This window comes from Papio anubis, chromosome 13, assembly GCF_008728515.1.
Source record: "Papio anubis isolate 15944 chromosome 13, Panubis1.0, whole genome shotgun sequence".
Lineage (NCBI taxonomy): Eukaryota > Metazoa > Chordata > Mammalia > Primates > Cercopithecidae > Papio > Papio anubis.
The window spans coordinates 70483405-70503891 of NC_044988.1; the positions used below are offsets into that span (position 1 = coordinate 70483405).

A 20487-nucleotide genomic window follows, 5' to 3' on the forward strand; every position below is an offset into this window, starting at 1 on the left:
GGGGATTTATCTGTGGCAAAAGATAGCCATCCTCACTGAAGCCATTTGGCTTCCTACAAAACTAAACTATCGGTGAGCAAATGTCCAGCAGTACCTCATGCTAGATTGCCTCTTGTGTGCCTCTCTTCTGGAGAAGATACTTTGAAACCAGAGTTTTCTCATCTCAGGACCTTGTGGGTACTTTAAGTGAGCTTAGAAATCATTCAAGCATGTATTCAAAACCCCATAATATTCTATCCCATTTTAGAACCTGATATCTAAAAAGGTGGTACCACTTGTGTTATCAAGGGTGGCCCAATTATAAATGATTGGTGATGACTGTCTGGAGTACCATGTGGGAAAGATCAACAGGAAAGAGTCCCAAAAATTATTAGCACATCTATCATAATCATGGATGGAGGAGGTGGCACATACAGCATGTTTTTGTCGTTTGTAGTTCTGTTGACTCTCTACTATTTTTTTCCTCACATTTTCTCACTTCGTTAAACACAGAGAGGAAATGGAAGCCTGGTTGGGTGTGGAAAAGGGCTTAGATCCTCCACGTTTTGAACAATGAAGATGGTCTAATGTGTGTGTCATTGTCTGATCATTTAGTTAGGTGAGTGTTATAAAATGGTACAGGTTTTTCTCAACTACAAATACCCAACATAGGAATACTAGAAGTAGACAGCTGGTCTTTGCTCTGGAGATAGAAAAGATTTGCAACTCCTAGAATCCCAAAGAGCAAGAAAAGGTTTTGCAACTGGCACATCTCTTCTCTTCACTTGCTGGACAACGGGCACAGCTGTATTTGAGGGCTTATGTTTTCTGGAGATGACTGCTTTCCTTTCTCTACATTGTCATTCACATCCAGTACAATCGTAGGGGTTCACCGATATTTTTTGCAATAAGAATTCAATCCATGCTGCCTAGTGCTAGATTGTCACCATTTAGGAAACACATTACATGATAAAAATGTTTTTTAAGTGATTGCATTTCTACATTAGTACCAAAGGCTTTTTTCCAGTTTATAGCACAACATGGAAGAGCACAAAACAGAAGACCCAGCTCTTCCTCCCTCCTCAATACAGCCCCACCATTCTGCCTCAAAGAACATTGGGACTAATTCTGTCATGCCCTTTGTTCCTATCTGTATTAAGCACACTTAGAAAATAAGGACTCTGGGTCCTCTCTCTCCCTGTGGTCTCTTGTACCCACACAGCTTTGTGTATCTCGAACTGATTCCATCCTCCACCTTTTCAAAGAGCACCTTCTTATGCTTATTCAAAGTATGACTTGCTCTATGAACTCCAAAACGTACCTGCAATCAGCAAAATCCGTTATATTCTTAATCTTGTCTGAATAGTACCTTCCCTTTCCTACTGGAAATTTGGCTCTCCTTAATTATATTCCTTCCCTAGAGCCCTCCCAAGTGGCCATCTCTTATTTCCCATACCTCTTGTACTAATGGACTTAGTGACAGGCTAGGTGTTGTTTTTGCTCCTCATTGCTTCTTCCAGACTAATGTCCTGCTCTCCTCCTTAATATTAATCCACCTGGAAACTCATACCATCAGTCAATGCTGCAAACCCTGCCTCTTTGGTGCAGTTATACATAGTTGTTAAAAAAATGAAAGAAATCTTTGCCGCATTCAATGCTGTGAGTTAGGTAGAATCAACATGATTACACCAAATTCCACACCAAACTTCATGATATGCCAACACTATTAGGTGACAGATTTGGGGACTTACCTGTGGCAAGAGATAGCCGTCCTCAATGAGACCACAGCACCTCCCCTATTCTTTGGAGATTCTGGTCCTAGTCCGTGGTTCACTGTTGCTTTCTCTCAAGCTCTATTCTTGTCATCACCTTTTTCAGTCTCATCTCCTGGACTCCTGTTTATTCTATGGGTTCACTAACTACCTGATCATGTACTCTGATGACCCCCGCAAATGTGTCTCTAACCAAGAACTTTCTTCAATTCATATTCAGCTGCCTCCTTCATATCTCACTTGGATGTCTAATAGGCATATCAAAATATGTTCAAAATTAAACTTATTTAATTTTAATCCCATAGCCCCCAAATTTGTTCCTTTTCCAGCCTCTCCCATGTGGACCAAGACTTCATTTTTGTGCACTGTTTTTTTCTCTACTGCCTGCATATAGTAGGTGCTCAGTAAAAGTTTAGTGAATGAATCATTTTTTACTTTCACAGTAATAGTTTAAACTGTTGTAAAGCAGGGTATTTCACTTTTGCTTTATCGTGTGAGTAAGCTAGACAGAATGTTGTGAGCTTGCTCTGGATATGCAATAGCACAGCAGTGTTAGAGGTATTCTGAGTACTTAGTAACTGACGTGTAAACAAACCTTTGTACCAAATCTGATTTTTCTGCCTACCATCTTCTGTTCCAGTCTTGTATAGATTACCACCAGGGTCAACCTCTTCAATGACAGATTTGACCATGCCACTACCTTGCTCAAAATGCTTTGGGGTATATAAAGAAATTTAACTTCCTCCACATGGCATCCAAAGGTCTCCTTTTTTGAATTACCACCTATTACTTCTCTATCTTCATCCTGAGATAGGGCCCTTGATACAAGCCACATCATAACCCTAAAGATTACTCTGGTCTCTCATGTTCATCAGGACTTCTTGGCTGGAAATGACAGAAATGAGATAGAACATACTGGCTCATGTAGCTGTAAATATATCTCTGTACTATATAGAAAGGTGGTTGGTCACAATGTATTGTTGAGAGAAAAGCAAGCTGTAGAACAGCATGTATACTGTGATTCTAATGTTATATATTTTTAAATCTACCTATGGTTGAGTGTGTTTATATGCCTGAGGAGAAAAAAAGTCTGGAAGAATAAATATACACCAAATGTTAGTAATAATTAAACTTTAGTGAGTAAAAAATCCTGATGATATATTTTCCAATTTACATATTTATATATTAGAATATTCTATAGAAAAGGTTTAAACTTGTGCTTCGTTCACAGTATCACCCTGCTAATGCAATGCCATCATATGCCATTCAATACAGAGGCAGTAACTACGTATGGTCACTTAAATTTAAAAGTGAAATTTAAAAATTCCACCTGTCAGCTGCATTAGCCACATTTCAAGTGCTCAAGAGCCACCTATAGCTAGTGGCTGCCACATTGAGTGCACAGGTATAGACCATTTCCATAAATGCACAGTGTTACTCCTACAATGTGAAACACCTGTCAAGCTAGATGAACTAGATGTTCACCTGATTGCTTTCTCTAGTATAATTGGCTTCGTTTAGATGCAGCCAGAGGGAAGCAGGTGTAGGTCTGAACACTTGTGATCTGACAGCCACCAGGAGTTTGACCGAAGTCCCAATCTGTTCATTTATGCAGGATCCTTAAATGTGTTTGGGAAAGACATTATCTTAGAGGCAACCTATTGAGTAATTTCAAAGGGAAATAAGAAAAATCCTTACCCAGTAATTTTTAAAAGAATATGAGAACATCTGAGTCTCTTTGCAACATTGAGATTTACCTGTTTTAATTAGAAAAACAAACAGTTTGATTTGAGAGAATGTTTTTCCTTTTCATCTTATTTGCCTAATTCCCAAGTAACTTGGCCATGCTTATGGAGAAAGAAGAATCATGTTCCTTTCTGGCAAGGAAATTAAAATGGTACCATAAGTACTTCTGTTTAAAACTATTTGCAAACAGGCTGGGCGCAGTGGCTCACGCGTGTAATCCCAGCACTTTGGGAGGCCGAGGCAGGCAGATCATGAGGTCAGGAGATCGAGACCAGCCTGGCTAACACGGTGAAACCCCACCTCTACTAAAAATACAACATATTAGCTGAGCGTGTTGGCGGGCGCTTGTAGTCCCAGCTACTTGAGAGGCTGAGGCAGGAGAAAGGCGTGAACCCAGAAGGCAGAGCTTGCAGTGAGTGGAGATTGCACCACTGCACTCCAGCCTGGACGACAGAGCAAGACTCCATCTTAAAAAAAAAAAAAAAAAAAAAAGGCCTGTTTGAAAGCAAACTTAGGAAACTCTTACCATGTTTCCTAAGTTGTTTTGTTTTTTTTTAAATTGGAATCTTTAACATTTGTTTGACATGGCATGCCAAAAATTCAGTGTTCGTTTTATGTTTTCATTCTAATGTGGAGTCATAAAATCATTTTTTTCAGTACCTAAGTCCCTAATTTAAAAACTCATGATGAGAAGATAATTCCTATTATAACCAAAACTCTTTTAAAAAGATTTGAAATAGGTGGGATTTTAATATTTAAATAGAACTCTATTATATCTCTGATCTCCTTTGAAAACTATGAAACAGTAGGTTCATGAAAATATTCATTTTTTAGAGCAAAATTATTGCACTGATACCTGTAATGAATTACAGTGGAGGGTTCCACAGTATTTCATGGTTGTGGACTTTTGTACAAGAGTCAACAGCAATCATGTCTTTTTTTTTTTAATAAAAGATTAGGAATGCATTAGTGGCCAGGCATGGTGGTTCATGCCTGTAATCCCAGTACTGTGGGAGGCCGAGGCAGGTGGATCATTTGAGGTCAGGAGTTCAAGACCAATCTGGCCAACATGGTGAAACCTCATCTCTACCAAAAATACAAAATGAGCCGAGTGTGGTGGAGTACACCTGTAATTTCAGCTACTTGGGAGGCTGAGGCATGAGAATCGCTTGAACCCAGGAGGTGGTGACAGAGGCTGCAGTGAGCCAAGATTGCACCACTGCTCTCCAGCCTGGGCGACAGAGTGAGACTCAGTCTCCAAAAATAAAAAGAATGTATTAGCATGCAGCATGATTCTTATTTTCTATTCATTCTGTTTATTTTTCAACAAGTCAGATTTATTACAACCACAAATTCAGAAAGAAAGTATTTTGAGTCGGCCGGGCGCGGTGGCTCAAGCCTGTAATCCCAGCACTTTGGGAGGCCGAGACAGGCGGATCACGAGGTCAGGAGATCGAGACCATCCAGGTAACCACGTTCAAGCCCCGTCTCTCCAAAAAAGGCCAAACAGCAAGACGCCTTCTTAAAAAAAAAAAAAAAAAAAAAAAGAAAGTATTTTGAGTCAATTATCAAATGCTGTCTTTTATTCATCATAACACCTTCTAAGTCTATAGGATGCTAAATATTCATTCATTGGCTCTATTTGGTCTTTGGGTCTACCAAATTGAATTAATTATACTGCCCAGCATGTGGTACAGTCATTTGATGATTTGTCCTCACCATCCCCTATCCTGACTCTAATGTATTTATTATATGCCCTTAAATATGGGTATATCCTGAAAAGTATGTAGTGTTTTTAGTACCTGTTTTTAGTTTAGATAAAAATCATTGTACTACAGGTCTTTCTCTGCTTCTTTTCTGTTAATGCTTTTAAGCTTTTAAGCTTTGTTTTTTAAGCTTTTTTAAGAGTGAAAAATCTAGACCAGTGGTCCCCAACCTTTTTGGCACCAGAAACCAATTTTGTGGAAGACAATTTTTCTACAGACCAGGGGATAGGGATGGTTTTAGGATGATTTAAGCACATTACATTTATTGTGTACTTTATTTCATTATTAAAATATAACATAAAATGAAATAATTATACAACTCACCATATGTAGAATCAGTGGGAGCCCTTAGCTTGTTTTCCTGAAACTAGACAGTCCATCTGGGGGGTGATAGGAAACAGTGACAGGTCATCAGGCATTAGATTCTCATAAGGGACATGCAGCCTAGATCCCTCACATGTGCAGTTCACAATAGGGTTCATGCTCCTATGAGAATCTCATATCACCGCTGATTTGACAGGAGGCAGAGCTCAGGTGGTAGTGTGAGCAATGGGGAGCAGCTGTAAATACACATGAAGCTGTGCTCACCTGCCTGCCACTCACCTCCTGCTGAGTGGCCCAGTTCCTATCAGGCCACAGACCAGGAGGGTTGTGAACCTCTGATCTAGATTATACTATATAGGATGAATGCTGGCTCTTCCATGCTGTGTGACCTTATGCTAAGAACTTAAACTTTCTGATCCTCATGTTCCTTACTTGTAAAATAGTTACTAATATCCACTTTGTAAAAATGCAAGGACTGAATGAATGTGTGCAAAGAACTTAGGCTTAGAAAAGTATTAGATATTTAATAAGAGTCACTTATGTGTTTATTACTTTATGAAAATTTAATACATTATTTTTAACAATTATGTTCCATCATAGGCAGTACCTCATTTTACTTATTTTCCTGTTCCCTCCAACTTTTTAACCAACAAAGACACTGTATTGACATCCTTATGTCTTTCCTTGCACAAACCTATGGGATATATACCAATGAGGGAGACTACTGGGTTACAGGGCACATGCACACTCCCTTTCTCCAGGCAGTGCCAAGTTGCACTCCAGAAAGTCTGTGCCAACTTAAAATCTCTTGGCTGTGCATGGTGTTTCCATTTGCCTATATTTTCATCAATACTTATTATCTAACTTTCAAATTTTCGCTAATTTAATTACACATAAAAATAGCATGTCACTATTGTTTTGATTTGCATTTCTCTATTAGTGAGCTCATGTATATGAAAGTTAGTCATTTGGATTTCTCTAACATTTGGTTGGTAAATGTTTAACTCCTGGCTTTAGGGGATGACAAAAGAGAAGGGAGGCTGATTTGTTGAGCAGTTTGTCAATTTCCATGGTACAAATACTGCAGCATGGCCAATTTCAAGCTACCCTTTAGCAACTAGCTCATGACATTTCATAATAGGCTCTCATAAGATGGCACAACACAGCTCCAGGACACCATTGGATTGTCCCCTCTAGAAATTGCTTATTCATAACTTTTGCCAATGTAAATATTTGATTTCCTGTCTTTCCCTTCTGGACTTACAGAAATTTGTCTTATATATATGATGTTAATTACATCTGTGTTTCAAAGATTGCAAATAATTTCTCCCACTCTGCAGGAGTTAACCCTTTTGTTAACTTTATTGAAGAGTTAGTTTACTGAACAGAATGCCTTGAAGTTTGAGGTAATCACTTATTTCCGTTTTTTTCCTTTGACCTTTTGCTTTAGGGGTCTTATTTAAGAAATGCATCTCACTCCAAATGTGTTTATCAAACACCAGGTCTCATTCTTGCTGTCTGGGATTTAAAGATGAGTTCTTGAGGAGCTTGCAGTTTGGGAGCAAGAAAACAACATGCAATTGAGTCATGGCAATACAATATAGAATGTGCTTATTGTTGCTACATTTGCAAATATTTAGATGTGCCTTTGCAAAGCAAAGCAATTTTCCCCAATAGTGCATCTGAGTGAATGATTAAAGGTCTGAAATGCACGAGCTAGGAGAGGTAAAGTAATAACTCCTGATAACTTCACAAAGCATCCTATCCTAGTGTCTTAGGAATTTCATCTTGTCTGCTTTGAGAAAGTTGTCCAAAGATAACAGAACTTGAGATGACCTTACAGCAGTGGTGGAGCCAAGTCCAGTGTTCCATTGCTAACCCATTTCTCTGGCCATACACATTTGCTGCTCCTCGTCTTAGTTTCTGCTCCTGCTCCTCCCTGTGCTTCCTTAGAAAACAGCAGCAGCAACTCTTGTATTATTCTCCTCCAACCCAACTGTCTGAACTGCATCCTCTCTTTTGAAACTTTCTCCATGTAGCTTATAAGCTTCAAAATCGGATATATGTGTTTTACATAATAATTGATAGAAACTCAAGAGTTTAATTTTTAAAATATTATGTAGGTGTTTGCTTATATGTTGATAGAGTGGTGTGATGACATAAAACTACACCCAGATAAGCCTTGAAGAAATATTCCTAAGTCTTTTAGAGATATAGACGGTGATAGTGACGCTGAGCCTGACTGGGTTAAACAAGAAGAACTATCTTGTGAGGAGTTCAGGAGCTCCAAGTCATATTTTTTGAGGGTTGAGGGGGTGAGCAGACTGCCACTGCTGACGGCTTCACCAGAATTGCTCCTAAGCAACCCAGAGATCCAAAAGGGATCTCTGTAATCGCAGAAATTCCAGGGGTGGTGCTCATTGTGAAGTACGTTGTTGCTGCTATTATTGTTTACTACATTCTTTCATTCTCCTTTCTTAGCTTGCTATGACACATGCATAATAGTGAGTAGTGTAGCAAAGAACCTGATTTGGGGGTCCCTATGCCTGAACTATGAGATGGCATTTGTCTCTGAGTTCCTCAAAATGGTCCAAGCAAAATGTTCCTATTTTGTAACCACAATTGAGGTCAATGGTTCACTGATCAAGAACAGATAATATATTTATTCTTATAGAAATAAAGATTGTAGCAATATAAAAGGCTTTTTAAAAATGTGATGCCTATAAACGGGTTGCTTCTAACACCCCCAGTACAAATAAACAGTCATACTCTTTCTCCCCCTCCCTTCTTCTTTCCAGTTCAGAAACTGTGCCTGCATTTCTCAAATTCAGTTTCAGGAACATTCTTTATATTGGTAATTTAGTGCACCAGGGGCAGAAAGCAGGGGAAGTTCTGTGTTCGAATGAGTCTAAATGACTGTACGCTAAAATGCACTTCTGGGAATTCCACAATACCAGTAGGCCCTGAGAATCTTCCAGTAACAAAATCTGTCAAATTGAGTTTAACCCAGGACTTCACAAATTCTCCTGGCCACAGATACTTATCTCTCTGTCTCATGTCCCCAACACTCCCTCTTCTTTCCCAGAGCACTTATTACTATCTTGTGTATCAGAGAACACCACTCAGAACGCATTTATATTAAACCAATAGTTTAGTTTTAACCAATGTAATAATATGTCCCAAACAGTTTCATATCATATCACAAACTATAGACCCTCACCCACTTATTCAACCAATATTTTATTATATGTCTGTGCTCATATATGGCTACAGATTTGAAGGATCCTTTCCCTTAGGGCCTCACAGCTTGGTTGTAGAGGGATTGGGATAGTCACCTAATGCCAGAAGGGCAGAGTTCCTGACAGGTATGCACAGGAACTGTATAGGAGCACAGGAGTGAGCCATCGCATTATGCTGTGAAGACTTCCAAGCAATTTCAGGAGCTTTTGTGTTCATCTAAGTCAATGTCCATCCACTTCTGGGTTCTTCTTTATAATTCAACAACTAGGGTTCTGTACTAGAATATTCTAGTGATAGAAAACACATTACTCTCCCATCCTCAGATAATGAAAAGTACAGCATCAAATATACCACAAAACCCCATACAACTTAATCCCACTGTAGCCCATCCATAATGACTAGACAACTTTCTTGTGTTGGGCTAAAATTCTATCCTTTTTTTTTTTTTTTAGATTAAGTGGATTAATCTATTTTTAAATCCTTAAGTAAGTTATCTTTACTTTGGACTTACAACATCACACTTTAAGGTTTCAATGTGGATATTATTATGGCATGAACAGGACAACAGAATTAATTATAAAATGTTTTCTTTACTCTTCTGTCTAGGTGTAAGACTCAAAATGATTGTTACAACAAGGGAAAGGCTAAAAAGCCACACATTAGGCAGAAAGTTAAAGCAGTCTTCCCAAAGCCAGTTCAGTACTCATTTTTGTACAATGCCTAAAGCACAAGTAGTTAATGGTCCATCAGTACTGCATCCGGGTCTTAAAACTCCAAAGGCCATACATTTCCATTATACCATGACAACCAGCTCAAATGTCACTGCTGCCACAACACTTCTCTGTCTCTCAGAGTTAATATTTACTTGTTGATGTCATTGTGGTCTCTGTCCATCCTTCCATCTTTCTCAGCCACCCATCTATCCATCTGTTAAGGTATAACCAATTGTGTTATAACACGGATAATGTGGTCACATCCTTATATCCTTGAAAAGCTAAGAACTTCACCTTTATATTTGTCTCATCCCTCTGAGGGGCTTGGCACATGGTTGGTGTGTAGCAGGAGTTTGCTGACTTCTGTTGCTTCACCAGAGAGACCTCAAGTTAGCACCAAAATCAGCTTAGTTTAACAAAAGATACAGCAGAACTGTAAAATTTTAGACCATAGAGATCCTTGATGGATTGTGTCTATCCCCTGCCCCTCCCTTACCTGCCTTAAATAAGTGAATAAATAAGTAAAATGCACAAGTCTTCCATGACCTTCTATTCACAAAATTCTCTTGGCTTATCCTCTCACCACTGTCATTTTCTCATGCACACCATGTGTATCTTTCTCTTTTCTGAGGCAGCCCTGGGAAAGGATAGAGCTCTTGAGCCTCTCAGGCTCAAGTTCTATGCGTTTTGCTCTACTGATCCCTGCAATTATTGACTATCAGAACCTTGCTGTAGGATTTTATGTTTATCCCAAATGTCAGAATCATTTTGAATTTTTAATCTTGCTTTCTCTGATATTAGCTTTGCCTGCCAGTTTTGTGGTACTATACATTTAACATTTCTTCTATGTATTCATCCATGTCACTGAATTTAAAAATCCCTAGCAGCAAAAGATCAAAGAGAAAATTCTGTAGCCCAATTTAGTTTGTTATACCCAATATTTATCCCTTCTTTGATGTAGTTGTAAATCTACTTAGTAATATTATTATATGCTCTACATTTCTCCCTATCATCTACCTGTAAACAACCACCGAGACACTGGAGGAAGGAAGTGCTAAATGAAGACAAGGATGTAGTATTTGCATTTATTCTTTAAGGAGTGGCCAAGTAAGAAGGTGAAGTCAACCCAAGAAGAGAGGTAGACCTATGTATTCTCCACTGATTAAGGGACCATGTCTGATGGGATTTGCTGGCTTGGACTCTATTCAAATGGCAGGCTTCTTCTATCCATTACCAAAAACTATGGGCAGGACAAAGGCCAATGTGTTCAATGCAGAGAAAATTGCTGGATTTACCTAGAATAACTGTGTGTTAATCTGGGCTGCAATAGCAAATTATAATAGACTAGGTAGCATAAATAACCATACAAGCTCACTGTTTTGAAAACTGGTAAGCTGAGATCAAGGAGCCAGCAGATTCACCGTCCAGTGAGGGCCCTCTTGCTGGTTTGCAGGTAGCTGCTGTGAACCCCAAATATCTGAGACAGGTCTGAATTTAGAAAATTTATCCAAGATTAAAGAGACATGCCTATGATATAACCTGAGGTCCTGTCATTAGGACCTGAGGAGGTCCTGATGACATGTGCCCTAGGTGTTCAGGACACAGCTTGGTTTTATACATTTTAGAAGACATGAGACATCAATCAATATATGTAAGATATACATTGGTTCAGTCCAGAAAGGCGGGACAACTTGAAGCATGGAAGGGGCTTCCAGGTCACAGGTAGATGAGAGACAAACAGTTACATTCTTTTGAGTTTCTGATTAGCCTTTCCAAAGGAAGCAATCAGATATGCATTTATCTCAGTGAGCAGAGGGATGACTGAGTTCTGTTTGTCCTTTGTCCTCAAGGCAATTCCTTGTGCGGGAGGCATGTAGCTTTTTAATCTTTTTTAGAAGTATAATGGGAGACAGGTTTTCCCTAGGCAGTTCCCAGCTTGACTTTTCCCTTTGGCTTAGTGATTTTGGAGTCCCAAGATTCATTTTAGTTTCATACTGCCTTCTTGCTATAACTTCACTGAGGCCAAGAGAGAGATCAGCTCTCTCATGTCTCCTAACACTAATCCTATTCATGAGACTGGGATCCCACCTCCAAATACCATCACATTGGGGATTTTGGCTTTGAAATATGAATTTGGGGAGAACACAAAAATTCAGTCCATAGAAAGTAATCACTGAAGATTTTGGAGGAGTATACAGATATAATCATAGCTATGCCTTAGGATGGTAACTCTTTAGCAGCAGGGTAAATGACGGCATGAAGAGGTTGAGATCCCAAAGGCAGCAAAAGCAGATCGGACAAGATTTCAATAGTGTAGGTGAGAGAATGTGGAAGCCTGAAGGTGGCAGTGGCAGTTTTCATAAATGGGATAAATGTAAGGAGATCCTGCAGTAAGACTTTGGCAACTGACCAGGTATGGCATGAAGAGAAAGCTGAGGGAAGGAGGAGTCTAAGATGACACTGAGATTTTGAGAGAATAGTGGTTGGATTTACCAGGATAGGGAACTCAACAGAAGCTGTAGCCTGAGGAGAGTCTCTGAGTTCCAGTTTAGACTTGTAGCATTTGGAGTACCTATGTAACACACCAAGTTGGTGGTCAGGAGAAAACCCAGAACTACAAATGGTGATAGAAGAGTCAATGGAAGCTACAAAAAGAGATGAGATCTCCCTAGAAGAGAACATAGAAAGAAAATGACAAAGGGGTTAAAGATAGATCCTGGGTGGGCACCACCATTTATAGACCAGGCTGAAGAAAAGGAAAAATTAAAGGAATAGTGTTTTTAGATAGTTGAGAAGGAAGAATGGAGGAAGAGACCTCAGTCAACCTCTACTATCACCCCAAAGTAAAAAAGCACTGAAAAGGAAGAGCAAATAGAAATTTTAAAGCAAGAAAAAGAGCTGAGTACTTACCAAGTGCCAGGCATTGTACATCATGTCATTGTGTTAATTGCAGGTTTTACATGTAAAAAGAACAGTTAAATGGCGCCAGAGGTTCGGATCCAAACTCTACCATTCACTAGCTCTGTCAACTTGGATAAGTTTCCTCTTTTTAAGATTAAGTTAACTCATTATACCTCACAGAGTAGTGTAAGTATCATATAAGATAACATATTTAAAGTTACATAGTTGATTACATGGGCTATCAGTAAGAGTCATTATTATTATTTCTTTGGGCTTACTTTTATAATATCTGTCTTCCCCGACAGAAAACCCCATGAGTCCAAAGACCATGGTTATTTTAACATTTTTGTTGCTCAGTTTTTTTAACTAAGTATTATTGATATCTGTGTATAGTAGACAGGCAATATTAGTTGAATGACTGGATGATGGCATTCCATCTACATATCCTTGCCTGTGGGCACCTCTTTAGTCCTTAAAGAAGAAGGGATGAATTCTCATATACACACTGGTACATTTGAAGTCCCTCAGTTTTCACGAGAGGATGTCCTTCTTAACCACAGTTTAATTGCCTTAATTAAAAGATATAGGTCTGTCATGGAACCAATCCAAATGCTCAACAATGATAGACTAGATAAATAAACTGTGGTACATATACATCATGGAATAATATGCATCCATAAAAAAGAATGAGATCACGTCCTTTGCCAGAACATGGATGGAGCTGGAGGCCATTATCCTTAGCAAATTAACGCAGACACAGAAAACAAAATACTACACGTTCTGACTTGTAAGTGGGAGCTTAATGATAACACATGGACACATAGAGGGGAACAATGCATACTGGAACCTACCGAAGGGCAGAGGATCAGGAAAAATAACGAATGGATACTAGAGTTTATACCTGCATGATGAAATAATCTGTACAACAAACTCCCATGACACACATTTACCTATGAAACAGACCTGTACATCCTGCATATGTAGACCTGAACTTAAAGAAAAATACAAAGATATAGGTCTGTATTTAACTAACTGGAGACTTGCTAGAAAAATAGTCTCTAATTCACTGCTTCCCATTAGTTTTTAAAAACTAAACTGAGAAAAACTTTGCTAAGGAAGGAGTCTTGAAAGATACACAGTCTATGTACTCTTCTAGGAAACGATTTTTGTTATGAGTCAGATACTGCTCTAAGAACTTATTACACGATCCTCATTTAATCTTCATGATAATCTGAAGCATTAGGTACTATGGTATTATTAACCCAATTTTTCAAATGGAGGCACAAAAATTTAGATCACACATAGTAGGCAGCACAGCTGGTTTCCAACCTAGGCAGTCTGTCCTGTACTCTTAACCTTTCATTATGCTGTCTCTCTCAAGTTCAACTGCAACTGAATCATAATGCCTACCTCCATTCTATTTCAGAGTCCTGTTTTTGTGAGTTTTGCTTATATGAAACCAATATTAAGTTGACATGAGGTCCCATATTAAGAACAGCACCGTCAGGAAACAATAGATACTAGAGAGGATGTGGAGAAATAGGAATGCTTTTACACTGTTGGTGGGAATGTAAATTAGTTCAACCATTGTGGAAGACAGTGTGGCGATTCCTCAAGGATCTAGAACCAGAAATACCGTTTGACCCAGCAATCCCATTACTGGGTATATGCCCAAAGGATTATAAATCATTCTACTATAAAGACACACGCACACATATGTTTACTGCGGCACTGTTCACAATAGCAAAGACTTGGAACCAACCCAAATGCCCATCAATGATAGACTGGATAAAGAAAATGTGGCACATGTACACCATGAAATACTATGCAGCCATAAAAAAAGATGAGTTCATGTTCTTTGCAAGGACATGGATGAAGCAGGAAACGATCATTCTCAGCAAACTAACACAAGAACAGAAAACCAAATAATGCATATTCTCACTCATAAGTGGGAGTTGAACAATGAGAACACCTGGACACAGGGAGGGGAACATCACACACCAGGGCCTATCGGGGGTGGGATCACATTAGGAGAAATACCTAATGTACATGATGGGTTGATGGGTGCAGCAAACCACCATGGCACATGTATACCTGTGTAACAAACCTGGACATTCTGCACATGTATCCCGGAACTTAAAGTATAATTTTCAAAAAAGAAAAATTTTAAAAAAGAACAGCACCATCATACTCACCACTGAATCACTGTTTATCCTGTTACATTTTTCATGAGAACCCAAAGGAAGAACTCTTGTCTGGTCACTATATCAGAAGTATTCTGCTTATCCTTTAACCATTGGTTTGGTTTTGATCTTACAGATATTGACCACCATTTCCTTATTGCGTTGACTGTTAGACAATTTACAATGAAGCATTGTAATCCCTGCCTCTATTTTATATTTATTTCCTTCCTGCTTCCTTTCCAACTTCTTGCTGACGCTAGCTTACTTTATTTGATGAAAGTTGATTTTTGGAACAAAATAGGAATATATAAACACACCTCATTGCATTTTTGTGAGATGGTTATTAACCTTCATACAGATGAGAAAACGGACACTTGGAAACATTTAAATAAAGTATCCAAGTATGTAACATAGTTTAGTTCTTAATATTCTGCTGACTTATATTTGTGACCTGACTTTCCCCTAGGCCACACAAATTTGAGTGGAGAGATATATTTATAGTAATCATCCAAGGTTTACCCCTGTGAGCCGTGTGACCTCATGCAATCCGTCTGTGCCTGTTTCCTTATCTGTAAAATGGAAATAATAATATACTTGCCACCACGATGGTTGGGCAGATGAAGTGTTAATTTACGTAAGGTGTTTAAAACAGTTCCTGGGACATGCACAGTATGGCATTACCATCTCTGCCTCCTCCTTTTCTTCCTCCCTCTCTTTCTTCTCTCTCCTTCCTCCACCTCCTTAGCTCTTGCCTCTGTTGTATATGGAGGACCTCCAGCCCCTCTCAGGGGGTCATACTTATTTCTAAGGCTCCCCAGTGAGGTCTCACGGGGGCTCACTATCAATTTATGTGCTTCCCCTCTAGCCTACTACATTGGTTTCCAGTTCCGTCAATGCTACTTGAGGGTTTCCCATCCCAGCCTTGTGTGCAACCATTGACATTTGTGACTGGGATGCTTTATTCCAATACCAAAAAACATCCAAATCCTTAAAGTGTGCTATTCCCTGGTGTCCTGGTTAAGACATTGCTTTCATGTCACAACCATGTCAGTTCTTACCACCTAAGCTCTGATGTCATACCCCCTCTGCCCAATGTTTCCTTTATCCCCTCGCTCTATGAATTGAACATCTATATTGATGGGGCTGGACCAAAACCAATACCCTAAGCAGACACTACACATCCCTCTCCCTCCACATGCATCCTCTTCTCCCTCACACAATATCCTCCCTTCCATTGTTCTCCTTCCATCAACTCCTCTCCCAACCAGTTCACCAGGCACCTGCCGCCATGCATGACTCCCACTTGGGATCAGCAGACAATCTCCTACAGAAGACTTGTTGTTCCCTGTGTTGGTGGGCACGCCCCAGGTAGATTACAAATTACTTGGGGTTGGAGAGCATGTCTGAGAATTCCTCACCTTCACAGCACTTAGAGTGAGACTGAGTTCGGAGGCAGCTCACAAGAGGAGTTGCTGATTGACTAGCTTTGATAGCTCATGGCTGAACCAGAATGAGAAACTTCTTTGGGGAGGAAAATATTCATTGTCTCTGGTTTGTCTGTGCCTGGTTCATTGTTTGTGTTTAATCATCCCAGATTGCTCAGGGCCATTCTAGTTTTAGCCCTGAATGTCCTGTGCCCCAGGAAGCCCCTCAGCCCTCAACAAACTGGATGGTTGGTCACCTACCACTAGGATTCCCCAGTTTGAAATATGCCCTTTACACTTGAGACAAGATGCTTCATGAATACTCTCGTTCCAAACTCTTGCCTCTGTCCTGCTGCCTTGGACACACAGGCTCACATGAGTCACACCATCATTATCTGATTCCTTGTTTCCCCAGCTTGTATCAGGACATATAAATTATTGGTCCACAGTTCCTCCAGACTTAACAGCCTGTTGGAAAAAGTTCTCATCCTCTTCTCTCAGTTTTGTGACCTTCACAATTATTGCTCTTCTTGACATTTTTACTTTTCTTCAACCAGCAAAGGGCCTTGGTAGAAACACGTGCTTTCAACCACAGGAAGCTGAATTTCAGATATTGCTGACTTCTGCCTTCTGAAGCCTCGTGGAATGATCAGCACTTAATGCATTTTTGGCTACTGTATTGGATTGTCATTCATGGAAAGCAACAGCTGAGGAAAGTCCCTGGTACATGAGCTCCTTACACCTTGTTATACTCCCACAGTCATAATTGCTTCTTTCACACTGACATCTTCAACCCTTCCACCAGTACTTGCACCCAGCATGGCCTCACCATCTGCTCATGTGACACTAACATTATGGCCTCCCTCCATGCATTCCTAAATGGAGCTGAGGAAGGCAACAGAGATGGCAAGTGTGCCAGCTGGCACCAGTGACACAAACATAGACAGTGATAAATCATGTCTCAGGACAGGCAGGAAGAAGGGAGTATGTGGGTGGCTAATTTTGTGTCACCATCAGTGCAGTGAGATGGATCTCTCTGCTCACGGAGACAGAATCAGTGCTTGTTGTTTCTGTTCCTGCAGTATGTGCATCAGTTTCCTTTAAAAATATGGTCTCAGGAGAATGTTCAACAGAAAATCAACTAGAAATCAAAATCTGAGTTGTTCTATTTTTGCATCTGTGCATCTCTAAATAGCATTATTGGGGGACTTTCCAGGGAGTTTGAGGATTGCTTGAAAATGACAGGAAAGGCCAGGCACCGATGGCTCACGCCTGTAATCCCAGCACTTTGGGAGGCTGAGATGGGTGCATCACTTGAGGTCAAGAGTTTGAGACCAGCCTGGTCAACATGATGAACCCTTGTCTCTACTAAAAATACAAAAAATTAGCCGGGCATGATGGCATGCACCTGTAATCCCAGCTACTGGGGAGGCGGAGGTGGCAGTGAGCTGAGATCCTGTCACTGCACTCCAGCAGTGGAAGACAGAATGAGACCCTGTCTCAAAAAAAAAAGAAAAATGACAGGAAGAGTTTCTGGCTGCTCGAGGGAAGAGCCAAGGCAAGCCAAGTCATGCTGGGGGGTCAGTTCTGTCACATAAGCTGCTGAAGCTCCCACCTACCACTACTACCCTTTGGGTCTCCAAGGTTCTTTACTTTATGTCCTGCAAATTTTTATCAATTTTTAATTTATTCAGTTCTGAATGCTGCTTCCAGGATTAAATCAACTAGGCAACTAGTCAAGATTTATTCTATAGATCTCAAATGTAGGCATGTAATGCTTTCTTTGTTGTTAGATCTTCATTGATTTCAGTGTATTTGGTGTTAAGATAGTTCCATTTTCAGAGTTTCCATTCCTTGTGTTTGTCTTGAGTTCTTTTCTGAGATAATAAGTTTTTGCTTTCCTTTACATCATTTTCACCTTTTTTAGAAAAAGGAAGTGGTAGCACAAAACTACCCAAAACTACCCATAAAATACAATCCTCTTCCCACAAAAGAGGAAGGTAGATGTCATTTTGGTTTTTATTTTTTTGTCCAGAAACCCCCATAGATCTTGCCTATTCCCAAGCAGATATCTCCCAAGAGCTGATGAAGCCGAGAGAGAGAAAACTGTTTCCAGCCTCATGGATGAGACACACAAAAATCCCAGATCAGCCCTGTACAGGGGCACAGACAGAACTCCAGAGGCAGAGCCTTAAAACTGTTAGAAGCCTGGTGTTATTTCATCTTCAAAACATCAAGTCAACTGGCTAGGTTCCTTTCCATCAGGTCAACTCACTTAACCAGTCAAGCATAAAAGGAACAAACTTGATAGCTTTGATTTTATAAACTAGCTGCAATCAAGAGCACCTATTAGCAGGGGTAGCTTTGGAGTATCTTTCTCAATCTTATAGGAAATCTTCTCTGTTGCTATAAGGAAAATAAACCAATTACTTCAAACAGCAGAGAAGGCTGGCATAAAGGTTGGTGATTTACATGTGGCCCCAATAAACAACTCCAGCATGGGAAAACACATGGAAGTGTCCAGAGATTACTGGACAGTCCAAAGTTATGATTGGAGATCCACATCTCTGGGAGCAGAAAATGCTAGATACTAGAATGTAATCCATAAACAGCCAGAAACAGGTCATGTATAAGGGCTAGTGAATGGAGAGATGGTTTGTGACCTAATTGGAATAAAAGGAAAGGTGGCAATGGATGTAGTCAAAAGGTAAACACCTTTAGATCAGATGGTTAGAAATTTGTACTTGAAGCGGGGCACAGTGGCTCATGCCTGTATAATCCCAGCACTTTGGAAGGCCGAGGTGGGTGGATCACCTGAGGTCAGGAGTTCGAAACCAGCCTGAACAACATGTTGAAACCCCATCTCTACTAAAAATACAAAAATTAGCCAGGTGTGGTGGTGTACACCTGTAATCCCGGCTACTCAGGAGGCCAAGGCAGGAGAATCACTTGAACCCAGGAGGCGGAGGTTGCAGTGAGCCGAGATCGTGCCACTGTACTTCAGCCTGTGCAACAGAGCGAGACTCTGTCTCAAAAACAAAACAAAACCAAACAGAAGTTTGTACTTGAGACACATTATAACAGAGATACCAAAGAGGAAAGGCATCAAATGACCCTTAAAGATAAATGATGCTATCTGCTACTGTAGGGAAGAGTTGCAGAATTATTATCCCAGAAGTAGAGGCTGTGCCGGTTCCAGAGAATGGTTTACAGTGGGGCAGAGGGTAAAGGCTGTGCTTCAATGTTGTGGCTAAAGCAATGGATAGGAAAATGGATGAGAATGCCAAAAATTGCCTCTCTGTGCTGGCGTTTAGCTACTTTGCCTCCCCATCACTCTCCACCTTTTCGTATAAGATGCAGTTTTAGATCCTGATACAACTCAACTTTTGCTTTTTTCCTACAGATCAACCAGCTGTGTGGCCTTGGATTAGTCATTCCAGGGCTGAAATAAGAACTTCAGGCTTCTTAAGCCCTGAAAAGATTATGATTTCCCTTCACTGCCTTATATGTACTTCAAAATACAAACAACTTTAAGCCATAGGTATCTAAAGATGTCCTACCAAGTTCTAATGTTTTTTGCATAACTTTGATACCTTTAAACAAATCAACATTTAAAAATATATTTTCTTCATTTTAGTTTCCCTGTTTTGTTAATGCTCAATCTAAGCACATGTTTAGTTTAATTTTTGGATAATCAGGCAGTGGTCAGTTCCACTTTCCTCATCTATGAAATAAAGGTGTCAGACAGGAAGAACTCTAAGATCTCCCCCAGCTTAAGTTTCTGTAATTTCATGACCTCAGATGTATTTTCTATCTGACTTTATCACCATCTTGGCATTGGTGATTTCCAAATATGAATGGAAAAGAATGTTACCTTTCCACATCCCCTCAATTCCACATACCTGCTAAAAACTATAAACTTTGGTGAGTATCTAGGACATCTGAGTCAAAACAAAAGGATAACTGTGTCTTTTTTTTTAATGTCTAAATCTTACGAAGGGCATATTTCTATAATAAGATACAATCATCAGCAAAGTCCTTGACTTACTGGCAGAAACCATTTTGGAAAAACATAAAAGTTATGACTGATGTAGGATACCTGCCAATAACTTAGGGTATCGAAATTTCCCTTGACCCATCTAGGATTTAGCTTTCCTGCTAATTTCTTCATTTGTCCATTCTTTCGTTTACTCATGATTTACCTACCTTTCATATTTCATAAGGTGAGTCTACCTGTAATATTGTATGAAATTGCTCATGAACAGTTCTCACATCTATGTCTTGACAACTCTCTTGCCACTGCCTTTTGACTTTTCACCTCTGTCCTAAATGGCTATAGTGCCTTGCTTCCCATGGATACTCTGAGACTCTGAGAGGGTGGCAGCAGAGGCTGAAGCTCTCTACAAGCCTGGCTGGGATCTGCCTTTCAGATGGGAGCT

The 20487-nt window shown here is 39.9% G+C and overlaps 1 protein-coding gene across 1 annotated transcript in view; it reads left to right on the forward strand.

The window, feature by feature from the left end:
* Positions 1–20487, forward strand: part of PLPPR1 (phospholipid phosphatase related 1) — a 293103-nt gene that overhangs the window by 219074 nt on the left and 53542 nt on the right. The window lies entirely within an intron of this gene.